Consider the following 12451-nt stretch of genomic DNA (forward strand, 5'->3'; position numbering starts at 1 on the left):
ATTAAAAAAAAGGGAAAAAGGGAAGGGAAGGGGAGGGGAAGAAAGAAAATACCACCAAATAAAGCCAGCAGTAAGAAAAAGAAGGAACATATTTGCTTTGTCTCCGCTATATAAATTCAGCTAATGCTACTAAGTTATATTAAAAAATTCCTTATGTTGGGCAAGGTGGCACACGTCTGTAATTCTAGCACTTGGGATATGTATACATGCACACATAACCATGAAGCCTAAAAGGGATCATTTAAAATCCAACACCCAGGAGCCAGGTATGGTGCACACCTGTAATCCCAGCAATCAGGAGAACTGACTACAAGTTTGAGGCAAGATTAGGTTACAATAATGACACTCTGTTTTAATGAACCAAAATTAAAAAAAAAAAACTTCACATCTATTTATTTTTATTAGCTTACGTTATACAGAGGGGGATTTCATGGTTACATTTCCACATGATTACAGCATGTTCCAAATCAATCTCACCCTCCTATCACTCTCCCCTCTCCCCTTCACCCTTATCAAAACTATTTCACCAGGTTTCCTTGTCCAATTTTCATAGATGCAAATACTAGTTACAAATATTTCAACTATATTCATCCTCTTTCAAAATGTATTTCAAATGTATTCATCTTCTATTACCCGTTTTCCCTTCCCCCTTCTCCATCTCCTCCTGTCTATTAGATTCATGTTCTGTATTTATCCATAATTATGTAAATTGATATATACATGTACGTACTTGTCTACGAATTCACCATGCATTTAAGAGCCCAAAAATGTGCCTTAGAAGTGTGTCTACACAAAACCTAACGTAAACAGAGTACTTCATGATGAACTGCTAAATACACATACCTCAAATACAGATCCTGGGCTGTAGCCCAGACCTTCTGAATCAGAAACTCCAGGCCTGGCGCCAGGACTCTGGCAGAGCTGAAGCATCCCCTCAGGGGATTCTGATGCCATTTGCTACTTGAAGCGAGCACAACCTTACAGATCTGCCTTCGGGCATCACCCAGGAGCTTGCTGATCCACTCAATCTGCACTGCCACTGCCAAGTCCAGGTAATTTGGAACCCAGCCAGAGCCACACTCAGCCAGAAGACTTCATAAAAGCCAGTGTCAGTTTCATCCCAGAATAATAAAACCCAATGTCTGTGGGTGGGGTTCAGACAACATGTATTTAAAATCCCCAGAGCTAGGCACTGCTGTTGGTTCATGCCTGTAATCCTAGCTACACAGGAGGCTCAGATCTGAGGACTGAGGTTCAAAGCCATCCCTGGCAGACTAATTTGAGAGATACCTATCTCCGATTAACCACCCAAAAATTGGAAGTAGAGACATGGTTCAAGTGGTAGAGTGCTAGCCTTGAGCAAAAGCAGCTCAGGGACAGTGCCCAGACTCTGAGTTCAAAGCCCCAGTACTGCCACACACAAAATACAAATAGTAATAATAACCAAGCTGGGTACCTGGTGGCTCACACCTGTAATCCTAGCTACTTAAGAGGCTGAGACCTGAGGCCCATGGTTTGAAGCCAGCCCAGGCAGTAAAGTCTGTGAGACTCTTACCTCCAATTAACCACCAGAAAACCAGAAGTGGAGCTGTGGCTCAAAGTGGTAGAGAGCTAACCTTGAGCGGAAAAAGCTCAGGCCCTGAGTTCAAACCCCATGACCTACAATAATAATAATATTAGTATTAAATAAAACTCCTCAGGTATTTCTAGTGATCAGCCAACAGAAAACCATCAGCTGTAGTGTTCGCATCCCCCAAGAAACTTCTTTTTAGGGAGTCTCTTAAAAGAGCCAGAGAAGACTGATACTATTGGAGCTCTTTACTACTTCCCTCAAGAAACAAGCACACATTTCACACCAACACTCACATTCCCTTCTTATTCACACAATTGATACCAAAAAGAGCTCTGTAGTCAGAAGAGCTACAGTAGAGGCTGGGAACCCAGAAGTCAGCTTGCCTGGGTTCAAGCCCTGATGGTGCTACTTCCTAAATACTTCACCTTCTACCTGACTTCTCTGGAAGAAGCTCAGAGAGGAAATGTATCATTTCTATCCAAAGTCATGTAAAGGACTCAAAGGAGACATTATGTCAAAGCCATAGGGTAAGGATCATACTTGGCAAAGATCATACTTAATATTAATAGAAGTTATTACTGATACAGCTTCTTGGGCATTGACAGCCAATCTGATGACTTCATCAGCAAGTGAGGCCAAAAGATCTCTCAAGCCATGCTGTTCTGGACTGTAGCAACTAGTAAGACAACTCCTCAACATGTTCAAAGTAACAAGTCAAAATGGTGTAAACGAAACACAATGGATTTATACAACTTGGTGTGAAGGGGGAACATCAGCTTAAGTATTGGCTTGCTGACATGTCAAAATGCCAGGATTTGGGGTTAAATAGGATACATAAAAATTATTTTCACCAGTTTATTTTATTGTACCTGCTAACAAATTTTAAGTTCCACAATGGGGCTACCCCAAGCTTAGAAGCCAGGGGGTGTGGCTGGTATTTTTAGATCAGCTTTCTCAAGCTTCAATTTACATACAATCACCTAGAAGGCTCATTAAAATTCAGATTCTACAGGGGTAGGCACGAAACAGAGAGATTTTATATTTTTCAGATAATCATCAACAGAAAGAAGCAGCTGCAAGACTGAAGTGATGACGATACTGGGAAAATGATTGAAGCTGATAAGAAAAAATTAAATTTAGCTTCAACTCTATACTTGATCTTAGCCAAAAGGCTGAGGCACAATCAGCCTTAACCTTTAGAAAACCTCCATACTTAGCCAGGAGTCAGTGGCTCAGGCCTGTACTTCTCAGGCCTAGCTAGCTTCTCAGTAGGCTGAGATCTGAGGACTGTAATTCAAAGCCAACCTGGGCAAAAAGTCCAGGAGATTCTTATTCCAATTGACTGTCAAAAAAGCTGGAGATGCATAGGGAATAATTTTATAGCACAGGTTTAGGCTAGTCACAGCAGAGGATCTCAAGAGCCCAATAGCTATACCCTTATGAACTCATAAGATGATGCTAAGTGAAATGAACTCCACGTTATGGAAACGACTGTTATATCTCTGTTGTAATTACTTTCAACATGTCATGTGAAACCATAGCTTCTATTGTTGATGATCCTCCTGTATTCCCTTCCTGTGGTTGTACCTGCACTATCACTATCTTATCTGAGTACATTGGAAACTGTATATACTGGTATTAGAACCAGGGAAGTGAAAGGGAATATCAAAATCGAGAGACAAAGGATAAAAAGACAAATGACTACAAAAGCTATACTTGCAAAACCATTTGGTGTAAACTGACTGAACAACTCATGGGGGGGAGAGGGCACGGGGGAGGGGGAGGGGGAATGAGGGAGGAGGTAACAAACAGTACAAGAAATATACCCAAGGCCTAACATATGAAACTGTAACCTTTCTGTACATCATTTTGACAATAAATAAGAAAAAAAAGCTGGAGATGGATCTGTGGCTCAAGTGGTAGAGCTCTACCCTATCCTACCACTTAAGCCAGAAAATTCAAAGATAACGCCTAGGCCCAGATTTCAAGCCCCAGGACTGGCACAAAAAAGCCACAAGTAGAGCTATGGCTCAAGTGGTTCCAGCCACAAGCCAAAACAGGGAAGGGACAGCACCCAGGCCCCTAATTCAAGCCCTAGTACCTGCACCAAAAAAAAAAATCCAGAGAAAAAAGAGCCCCCATACTTACTGGTAGCAAGGGCAAAGGGGTGGGGCAGGCTCCAACAGACCTCCCTCAAAGGGCAGTGAGACACCTACACCACTGCTATGCAAGGAACATCCCAGAACCACGAAACTTATAATTCAGTATTGCCTGAGATTCCTTAGATCCTTCCAGGTCACATGGCAAGAGCTAATGGGGGTGCCCTCCTGAGGGGTACAGGCAAACTTTACTCCTTGTTGTTACATACAAACAATACTAACCAGGGACATGCTTTATATCATGAGCAGTGGTCACTTACCACCATGCATTTCATATTCATATTTCAGTAAAACACCTGCAGCTAATTCTAGGCTGGGTGCAATGAAAATGTAGCTCCTATTCTCCTAATTCTCCACCTAAGCAATCTCAGGGTCATAAAGGAATTTAAAGCCCTGCATCCCATGTTCTGATAACCTATCCCAGCTCCTGTGATTCCCAGGAATGAGAAAGGATGGCACGGGGAAAACAGCCCATCCAGAGGAGGATCCTAGAAGTCTCCCCACAATTCAAGGGCACAATATCAAGGTCGAACAATTAACACATGCTGAAGAAAGAGCATGTCTGTGCGTGATTGTTTTGCAGAAGTAGAAAGAGATGAATGTGTTAAAAATAAATTATTTTTTTAACTTTCAATGATTACACTCTAACTTTCCTTACTCCTCCCTATTCCCACTCTAAACTTAACCACAAGCAAAACAAACCTATATTCAAATGGCTTATGCCACAGGCCACAAGTGAAGATGTTAGAAAGGGGTGAGAAAGCTATTTGGGAAACTTGTTACATCACTGGACTCCAAGAATCTAGTGATATCTATATATCCATCAATCATCTATCTACCTACCTACCTACATACCCACCTAACTGCCAGTCTATCTAGTTAGATATAGATAGATAAATACATACACACACACACACACACACACACACACACACACTTACCTATCAAAAGAGTGAACCAAGAGCCAGGTGCTGGTGGTTCACACTTGTAATCCTAGTTACTTGGAAGGCTGAGAGTTGTGATCAAGGCTCAAAGTCAGAGTAGGCAGACAAATCTGGGAGAAAGTTGGCTCTAATTAGTAAGCAAAAAGTCAACTGTTAGCCAGGCGCTGGTGGCTCACACCTGTAATCCTAGCTACTTAGGAGGCTGAGATCTGAGGATCACAGGTTTGAAGCCAGCGTGGGCAGGAAAGTCCATGAGATTCTTAGCTCCAATTAGCCATCAGAAAACCAAAATCGGCACTATGGCTCAAAGTGGCTGGGTGCTAGCCTTGAGCAAAAGAGCTCAGGGACAGTGCACAGGCCCTGAGTTCAAGCCCCATAACCACCACCACCAACAACAAAAAGCCAAAAATGATCCAGGGCACCAGTGGCTCATTCCTGAATCATAGTTACTTCGGTGAAATCTGACAATCACAGTTTGAAGCCAGCCCCTGGAGGAAAGTCTGTGAGCCTCTTATCTCCAATTAACCACCAAAAAGCTAAAAGTGGTGCTGTGGCTCAAATGGTAAAGTGCTAGCTTTAAGCAAAAGTCAGGGACAGCTCCCAGGCCCTGAGTTCAAGTCTCAGGACCAGCACCAAAAAGAAAGCCAAAAGAGAATGTATGGCTCAAATAGTAGAGTGGTAGCAAGTAAGAGCATGAGGCTCTGAGGCCCTGAGTACAAGCACCGGTACTAACAAGGAAAAACAAGATGGTAAATCAAAGAACAATAATACCAAACTAAGTACATAAAATTGTAAAGTGCTCCTTGAGGAGTCATTAGAAGACACTGATAAACAAATTCAAGTAATAGGAGCTCACTCAAGCTACCCTACCATAGTATACCATACTACAGTATACCATACTGTCCAGTCCTGTCCTGTCTTATACTGTAGTGTACTATACTATACCACACCAGACTGTTACTACGCCAGTACTATTCAAGCAGAGAAGGTGGTAATGACGTGTGGTACATCCTGGATCTCCTCTCTAGGGCTCACATCATTTTCCATGGTCACCTGGGAGGACAGCCAGCCAGTCGGTTGTGGGCTGAGGGAAGCAGAAGAGCTATAGGCTAACTTGGGCTGCAGTCAGCTCTTGACTGGAAAAGGGAAAGACTTCCTTTGGGAGACATTTGGGAAAGAAGCAGGGAAGACTCTGTAATGCTGCAGCCATCTTGCACAGCCCTAGAATTGTTCAGTATACAGGACTACAGTGGTAGGAATAAAAGAACTGGAAACTCAAGGGAATACCAGTGGCTCCAGGTCCATATGAGTAAGGCATGATTCAATGCTGACAAAAGAGGGACACTGAGGCAGAGATGTCCCACTACATCTAAGGGGGAGATAAACCAAGAAGAGGACAAGTGTCCTCTTACACTAGTTTCCCAAATGATAATGATGTATACCACACACAAGTGCAATGGTAGTGCTGCGCCATTCACAAAGAGCTCTGATTCACACTTGAGTCTCTGAAGCACTTAAGAAGCTTACCACAGCAGGCTTTATCAACTCTGTCTTGCAGATGCAACCATCACTAACAGCAGAGAAAAATGACGTGCCTAGTGTCAGAGTTAAGCAGAACTCGGATTTGAACCCACTTCCAGAATCCAAATGAAGGAAGCTTCTAACCACATCACTCATTGTTCCTCTAGCAAAAAATAAAAAGGTAGCAGTCAGACACTATGTCAAAATTTCTTTTTCTTTTCTTTTGTGTGTGTCAGCATTGAGACTTGAACTCAGAGCATCACACTCTTGCTGGGGTATTTTGTTCAAAAATGGTGCTCTACCACCTGAGCCATACCTTCACTTATACTTTTTGCTGGTTCACTGGAGATGAGAGTCTCATAGTCTTTCCTGCCGGGGCTGGCTTCTCAGATCTCAGTCTCCTGAGTAGCTAGGACTGCAGGTGTGAGCCACAAGATTCCAGCTATGCCACTTTTCTTTTCTTTCTTTTTCTTTTTTCGACATCAGTTGGTTATAGAAGAGGGTTTCATTTGAACAATTTCATTTATGTATACAATGCTTCTAGATCACTCTTGTAACCTTCTTCCCTCTAACGTTCTCACTCTTCCCACAATGCCAATTTTCTACAGAGATACTTTCACATTTTTAAAAAGAATGGGATTGTTGTGGTGCTCACGTTGGATGAACACAGGTGCACCGATTCCAATGAAAGATCATTCTCCAACTACAAAGCATGGGAGTTGAAAAATGCCCTCACAGCCTCTCTTGCTGTTATTGTTTGTGATAACAAACTAAATAAGGCCCAAGTAATTTCTAAACGTGAGCAGCAAAGGAAGTTTAGCTCTGCAAGAGCTTCAGAACCTGCAGTCAATGTTATTAGAAATTAAAGTCTGAACAATAAAATGAGGAGAAATACCTAGAAAATCCAGTCTAGTGAATTTCAAAGTCCCCTTCAGTTAAGTGAATAGCAGTTGAAAAGTCCTCTTGAGTGCCTACTATGTGCAAGACTAAGCACTATAGATCATTCACTTGGTCCTCCCAGCAACTCTCCAGAACACACTACTATTGTTCCTTCTGTTTTCCAGATATAGACATTGAGGTATAGATTTAAATAAGCTACCCAAGGTCACACACACACACACACACACACACACACACACACACACACACACACACGAGAACTAGAATTATAATCTGGGGAGAATGCCCAATCCACAGTCCACATATTTGAGGCAGATAACAAATTAAAAAAAAAAGAATAAATAAAAGAACTGTGAAACTGGAAAATAAAGAAAGCAGAACTTTGAAGAGGTCAGAAATAGGGAAGGAAAATTACTAAAGAATAATGAAAACAACCTATTTTTTTTTTACAGAGTTGAATAAACTTTAGAAAGAGCTAGAAAAGCCTGTCTTTGAAGTCATCTAACCACTGGTTAAAAATGTCACCTACTGAGAACTGAAGAGCCCTCGTCTTTCTCTTTATTTTGGAGTCCTCAATAAGAGCAACAGCCATGTGTTTTCAGTGGTTTCTAAAGTGACCACATTTTGTTAGCTCTCTTCTTGTTTTGGAGGAAAAACACTGCAGTCCTCTATGGAACATTGGTCATTTTCAGAATCATCTATAAAGTTTTGCTTTGAACCACTGAATACACATATTACGACATAAATGAGACCACACAGGTAAACTTCTGGAGTGAGTTGTCAGTACGTCCATTTTACTAGGGAGTGTTCTTGTTCCTCCAACTTGGGTCCCTCTTTACTCTGGAGCTATTTCAAATGAACTAGTTTCTTTACAAGCCACACAACATGAAGACTGGCAATCATTTCAGATAACAGGTTCATAGTACACACTGAGTAAGAGGGCCTGAGAGCCCAGCAGACACTGACATTAAATCACCAAGTGTTCCTGACCTTCACAGAGCCTTCTGTAGTTAAAGTGAGCTGCCTATGGAAACAGCATGGACTTGGAAAACCCTCTCTTTAGGTAGGTATTTGAGATCACTGTATTGTTTGCATTGATGGAGGAAATGCAAGTAAAAACAAAGCTGTGAAGTTACTGTTTTGTGTGTGCTGGTCCTGGGGCTTGAACTTGAGATCTGGGTGCAGTCCCATAGCTTTTTTTCCCCTGAAACCTACTGCTCTACCACTTGAGCCAGAGCTCCATTCCTGGGCTTTTGCTGGTTCATTAGAGATATGAGTCTCAAGGAGTTTCCTGCCTGTGATGACTTCGAACTGAGATTTTCAGATCTCATGCCCTTGAGTAGCTAGGATTATAGGTATGAGCCACTGACACCTGTCTTGCACTTACTTTTTGTTGCACTGGTTTTCATGGAGCAGCAGCTGGCAATCCACAGCTGGAAAATCACTATTGCTGAAGTTACTCCTAGTCATGTCACCCTGATTTATTTTCATTGTATACTTTTAGAATTCTATGTTTTGTAGTATGTTCACTTCTGATAGAAAATAATACATAAGTTTTAATTGTCTGTTACCATATAAAGTACTTACAGCCTGTCTACTATCTTCTCAGTGCTTGGGACACTTCAGATATGGAGTGGACGTACTGCTCAAAGAACGAATAACTAACAACTTGGTAAATGTAAGTTAGAATTTCAAGATAAATATATACTGGAATCCATCATGTTGATCAAGTGTTATTGACCTGCAAACACTTCAGGAGCTTCATCAGGAAGCATCACCAGTTTGAATATTGTCCCTGGTATAGACTGTGTTAGAGATTGATTTGATTTTGTAAGACAGCCAGAAGCCATTCAGAGTCTGAGTCTGGTGAGTATGTGATACTGGCCTTGGATCAGTATATGTACTGGATGAAAGCAAAATGTATCTATAAAATAGCAAACCTGATGGTCACATTTGGCTAGCAAACTGGTTTTGAAGGAAATCCAAAATGGCTTGTACTATAGTAAAAGTTTTGGCTCAGTGTCAAGGCTGTAAGGTGGATACTTCATAAGTAATAACACCGAGCTGTGGTAATAAGAGCCTAGACTAGACAGACACCAACATACCCTCCAGAGACTTGGCTTGTGATAGTAGTTTTGTCAGTAAGTTGCCTAACACCTGTGTCACCTCAGTCTCTGTGGGACTCAATTGTTCCATTCAGAAAACTAATGAACTATGTGAATTCTTAAATACTATGATTCCAGTCTTCTGAGGAAGAGCTCTAAATACTCAGTTCAGTATAAGTCCACAATATGAATTTTGCTGTAGATTCTGTTTATATTTGCTTAGGGAAATACAACAATTAATTTTCACTTCCTGAGACCAGCAGAAGACAGTTAAACGAGGAAACCCGGACAGACGCGCTTGCGAGGCTGCGCATACTTCCGACTGCGTATCAGGGAACTAACAGTTCCTTCCCAGATCATCCCGCAACTCTTACAAAAACAGGTAAGCCCCCCGTGCGTGACAAAAAGACACGACCAGAAAGCGACAGCCACGGGTGCTTGGCCAAGGCGGGCCTGCAAACTCCCTGTCCGGACCCCTGCGGGATGCGTGGGGTGCGCACCCCGCTCCAGGAGCCCAGGCAAGGACCAGCCCTGGCGCGTCAGCAGGGAGGCAGACGGCCACCCGGCCCGCTCGCCTCCTCGGGACAGGGAAGCAAAGTACAAGCAGTGGCAGGACGTCCGTCCCCCGTATCCCTCCCTGCCAGTCGCGAGCCCTGTCCCGACCTTCGCCCGCAGTCCGCCAGGGACCTAGGGAGGGGAGAAAGGGAAAGCCCCAGGCACCTGCCTGCTGCTCTCCGGCCTCAGCCCTGCCCCACCGGGACAGCGATCGCAGACGTTCCGGCAAACCCCACCCCCACCCCAGCGGGTGCGGTGAGGCCCCGCGCGACTCGCTAGCCCAAGGACTCCCAACTTTTTCCCCTAGGTCCCCCCATCATGGGTCCCCGCGGCGGCCGGCTCAAAGCCAGGCCAGCCTAGAGAGCGCACCCACCTCAGGCTCCGAGCGCCACCACGGTTGCCAGGCTGCTGCGCTCCTCAGCCCCGCTCCGCCCCCTCCGCGGCACGCCCCGCCTCCGTGGCCTCCCCGCCCCCGGCCACCGCCTGTGGCCCACCCCCAAGCACCAATTGGCGAAGCTGAGTCACGTGATACAAGCAGGGCTGGAGAAAATCTTCTGGGTGGGCCAAAGGAGCTGCTCCGTGAGGCCCGGCTCTCTGCCCATGGGGCTGCTGGGAAACCGTCTTTGAGGGGTCCGGCTCGTAGAGGCCTCTGGGAATTGTAGTTCATAGTTTGGTGCCGGGAATGGGCAGGGCCAAAGTGCCTGGGGCCAGCCTAGTGAGGGATGTTGGACTCTGCTTTTAGAGGAGGCCGCTGGGAAACGTAGTTTCACGTTTCTGGTCTTCTCTCTTATCTTTATCTAGTCAAGGTGAACGTCACAAGGAAAAATGGTTTTAGATAAAATTTCATTGGACGTTACCAAGTTGACACATGCAGGGTTGACTTCATGAACTGGAGATACTCATAATGGAAAAAGAAAATCATTATGTTTGGTGCAATATCTGCAAAGCACAAAGAAACCCACGGTATAAAAACAAAATTGGGATTCCCTCACACTGTGCCAGCACCTTTCCAAGAACTCCACTTCACTCAGTGAAAGGAAACATTTCAGGTCAAAACTACTTCTGCTTTTTGAGGTTGAGTCAGATGACCATTAACACAGTAAATAGAAAGAGAAACGAAATCAAGAAAAGGAACACAAATTTCAAAATGAGATCTCAATATAACCAAATGAAACAAATAATCAGGCATGTAAAAAACATGTATAATATATTTTGTGCTGCATAATTTTACACATGAGCACTTTGACTCAGACCTTTTTCCTCTCCTATTTATTAGCTCTCTAGCATCTCAAAAATCTCAAGATATTTGGTTTCCCTGAACACACACACGTACACACACACATACATACACATTCATATATCATAATCAGATATTCCTCCACTTCAGTTTGACTTATGTTCAATTGTGGTATTGCAATGCTTATCTTCAAGTAACTTTTATTTTATTTTATTTTATAATGTCCCCAAGCCCAAGCATGAGTACTGGTACTTCCAATTTTATTAATCTCTTACTGTGTTTTGTTTATAAGTTAAACTTTATTATAGATATGTATAGAAAAACTAGTGAATATATCCACACTTCCAATATAAGTAACAATGACCTTGTGAATCTAATCTATCCTACTCTTTACCTATTTGTCCCTTATTTCTCTTCACTCTATGATCTGGTCTAGACACAGGAAACTTGCTGGTATCCTACGGATGTTGCATGTTCCTTCTTTCCTCTCTTCCACTTGTTTCTGGCTCCTGTATTTGCTAAACTCTGTACAGACCACAGACCCTTCCTTCTGGGCCAGAAAGATTTAGCAGTTCCATCTCGGGCACACCCACCCCTTTCATTATACTGATGTCACTATGTGCTTGCATATCTGCCCTGTTAGCACCCCTCCCACGCTGTGAACTTCTTTGAATCACACACACATTTGTGCTGTGGATTCAAAGCATGTTCATTAAATATGCATGCCAGAGAGGTTCCCTGGTGGCTGCTGAGTAATTGAGTTCCCAACATCTGTGAATGTGAGGGCTGAAGGTATAGGAAAGAAGGAAGACTGCAGCTGGGGGGAATGGAGACCCTCTTTTATAGCAATAATGACTTAAGTGTCCAAGAGTGAGGCTAAAGGTTTTTTCTCAAGATAGGGGTTGACGATTGTACAGGGTACACAGGGTACCTAAAGAACTAGTTGCTGATGGTGATTTATCTCAAGTCTACCTGGATCCAGGCACAGCACAATACCTGGACAAACATGATCCAGCCATGAAGAAGGCACAGTAGGGAACACTCAGCTCTAGCATCAGAAATGAAGACAATGACCTCTGCTGTGCCTGCCTCATGGTTTAGGTATAGAAATCCAATAAACAAGTAGAAGATATGATAGCACTTATGAAATGGTAAGAAAGGACTGTGTTACGGAGGAGTTATCATCTTGCCCTTGGCAAGCTCATTATATTCATTTCCAAGTACTCTTCCTTTTCAGGCTATGGCAGCATTTCACACTTCAATGTGTGTATGGGAGGGGATGTATACAAACTGCAGGGAAGCCTTATGAATTTCTCTACACATACACCCAGATACACACACACACACACACACACACACACACACTTTGCTTACTTCATAAGCTTGTAATTGATAAACAGTGAGTGTCTAGGGCTATCTTATATTTTAAGAAGAATAACCTGTGGAAAAATATAAAC

General features: G+C 43.2%; 1 protein-coding gene across 3 annotated transcripts in view; it reads right to left on the reverse strand.

Annotated features, from left to right (window-relative positions):
- The window catches only part of Mtm1 (myotubularin 1), a 92285-nt gene extending 82101 nt beyond the window's left edge, over positions 1-10184 (reverse strand). For all 3 annotated transcript variants that reach the window (XM_048335514.1, XM_048335513.1, XM_048335512.1), the window contains exon 1: positions 10131-10184. The gene's annotated coding sequence lies outside the window, so the exon portion shown is untranslated. The remainder of the gene's footprint in view (positions 1-10130) is intronic.
- Between the last annotated feature and the right edge of the window lie 2267 nt (positions 10185-12451).

The sequence above is a fragment of the Perognathus longimembris genome, chromosome 28, assembly GCF_023159225.1.
Source record: "Perognathus longimembris pacificus isolate PPM17 chromosome 28, ASM2315922v1, whole genome shotgun sequence".
Classification (NCBI taxonomy): domain Eukaryota; kingdom Metazoa; phylum Chordata; class Mammalia; order Rodentia; family Heteromyidae; genus Perognathus; species Perognathus longimembris.